The sequence below is a fragment of the Solanum pennellii genome, chromosome 12 (genome assembly GCF_001406875.1).
Source record: "Solanum pennellii chromosome 12, SPENNV200".
Taxonomy (NCBI): Eukaryota; Viridiplantae; Streptophyta; class Magnoliopsida; order Solanales; family Solanaceae; genus Solanum; species Solanum pennellii.
The window spans coordinates 26,422,121-26,425,185 of NC_028648.1; positions in this window are offsets into that span (position 1 = coordinate 26,422,121).

Sequence of the window (3,065 nt, forward strand, 5' to 3'; positions counted from 1 at the left end):
TCAAGGGACAATAAAGACGTTCGACAACAATGTCACCTAAATACCTCATATGTGGTATTATGTGATATTTTGTGATTGATGAGGTTTTAAGGTCTATAAATGAGTTATTATATCATTTATAGATAGTGTTTAAAGTTTCGTTTAGATTAAAGGTCAAACGTCCAAGAACGTCCGTGATGTTCGAAAGATATACCTTGAAGTGACCTTGTGTGTCTAGGCACCTTTAGTCGAGTTTTATGTGTTCAATTTTCATAAAATTTATGTGGGAGGTGTTTAACTCATAGAATATTGTATTTGGGTTTGAAACATCTTGGAAAATTATTCCGAAGGATCATCCAAAGGTCCTTGAAGAAGGACCAAACTATGTGCCAAAGCTGTCCAACATAGGCCTCAAACGACGGAGCAGTCGACGACTTGTGGGCCTCTTGACGCCTCGTCGATGGGTTTCGTCTGCAGGTACTTATCCTGGGGGAAGGAATATATCCATGACAAGTCTCAGGACCCACCGACGTTTGCCCCGTAAATGGGGTCGTCAGTGAAGGTTATCTCTGCGCGCAGGTCTGCTGCCATGTCAAGGGTTGAATTGTAAATTCACCCCACTTATAAATGGATGTATTGAAGGTTCAATGTTATATTGGGTATTTTTAACAAGTATATAAGTGTTTAATAGTTAGGATATTTCATTCTATAAAATCAAAACCCTCAAATCCCTTAGAATTATATCGTAGTCTCCATTGAAGTTAAATAAAAGAACAGCTCGGGGGTGACTTTTTGAGTGGAAATTCTTCATCAAATTGATGAAATAGATTCATCAAGGTATGGTTTTTGTTTCTTGAAACTTGTTTCATCAAGGATCCTAATTCTCAAGATGTTTTCTAAAGTTGAAGTGTCCAATATCATGATTCTACCATGGGTTCTTGCAAAAATGATTTCTAAACATTGAATTATGATCTAATTGATATTGTATTTATGATTTCAATATAAAATTACCTATGAACCCATGAATTTGATGAACCCTAGATTATGACTATGTTTTGGGTTACTTAATATTGATCTAATGTTGATGAATTCTCATGTAGTTTTTTATGGTCTTTCTAATGATGTAATAGTTGTATTAAATAGATATGTAGGTTGTGTTACATTGATGAATTCATATTGAATTAACCTATTTTATTGATTATTGTAGTTTTTATGTTGAATTGTTGGTTATGGTCTTAGGTAAAGGTCTTGTGTAATCGAATTGAGTAAGTTGACTTTGAATTTAAGTGTTGAGGATGATGTGGGGGTATGCTTCCCTATTTCACTTATTTTGATGTTTTTTATACTTGAATTGTATTGTGGTTTGTATGTTCTACTTATGGTTGCGGTGTTATGTGCTTTACTTGTAATTGATGTGGCCTTGTCGGCCTTACGTTATGAAATATGATGATCTTGGCCTTGTTGAAAACTACTTGAAGTAATATTACTATTGGTGTAGTTTGATTATGTGAAGCTTGACAATATCTATCTACATGTGCAGTCATATATTTATTCTTCTATTCATGTTGTCTTAGGTGATCATGCTAGACTATGGCTTTAACATTATGAATATAAGATGACTTAAAGATGTTAGGGTTATTTCTAGGTGCTTCTAGAATGACTTGCATTATGGGGTAAAAGTGAAGTATGTGATGTCTTATCTTGGTTGACTTGTATCTCTTGCTTGATGTATTTATGATTGTGAATATGTGATGGCTTTATTTAGGGTGTTATAACTCTTAATCTTGAATGTATAAATGACATTTGATCATAAATGAACTTATGAGAGTCTTTTATGTGAAAACCTTGACTTAAGGGTAAGGGTAAGATTGTTGAAGTTGTAAGTCGTATTGTATCCTTCAAAGTAAAGGAATGATTGAATTAAGGCTAGTTGACAGGAACGACATCATATGAATCCTTAGGAAAGTCATCATTAGCCTCTTGTCGCCACTGTGAGGTAGCCCTATGGACCTTTCTTTTGTTAGGTAAATGTGATTTGGTTATTAACATATTATGGAACCCTTTTATGTGAACCTAATGTTTGAATTACTCTTTAAGAAAGAAGGCTAGCACCGAGTGAGTATGGTAAAGGAAGTAGTTCTAGTTAAAGTATGAGACTAGAATAAAAAGAAGCCCTTCATATTCCTTAACAATGTTCTTCCATGGGATGTATCCAAGTTCTACCATTGACAAGTAAAACAACCTCATTGGAGTAGGATAGAATTCCGAATTCCATTTCTTGCTATCATGGTCTATGTAGGTTATTGCCTATTCTCATCATGTGAATAGATATTAGCATTGAATAAGTCTTATGAGGGTTAGGTGGTGGTATGGGACACTTTCTACACATTGCACAATAGGATTTGTAGGTGTTATGTGGAGTTCCTAGGCCTTGTCAGGACCATTAGTTGAATGTCCTTTATGTGATTTGTGAATCTTAATGAACTAATGATTTATGTTAATATGTATATAAATAAATAAGTACCTAATCTAAAGTGACTTAAGCAATCCTTAGCGAAAGTGTGAAGAGGGCATAAAAGATGATCTCTTCATGTCTATACTTTGGAAGTCTTGAGGATGAATCTAGTTAGGGAAGTTGGTTGGTTTTGGTGGGCATGATCTAGGCCTTAGGTAGTCTTAACGACAATTTAGGTAATCTCGAAGAGGTCACTATGGACGTTATCTTCTTGATTTACTTAAGTAGGTCTTTTGAAACCATTTGGAAGTAGAATGTCATATTACCTATATGTTCATATGTTTGATGTCATTAAGTGTGTATATGACTTATTATTAGTGTTCTTGAGGGTCATTTAGGTATGCATAGGGAGGTTGTATGGGTTTTCTCTCTTTGTGTTGCTTAAGTGAGTCTTAGGATAGCTTCTTGTTAGGAAACTACATGCTAGAGTGACTTAAAATGAAAGGTAAAGTACTTCAGTGTAAAAGTGAATGTACAGTGAATTGGACTTACTGGAAAGTGTCTCCTTAAATTGTTATTTTTGGTTGTATGTTATCATATGTGTTTCTATGTTGATAAATGTTGTTCTTCT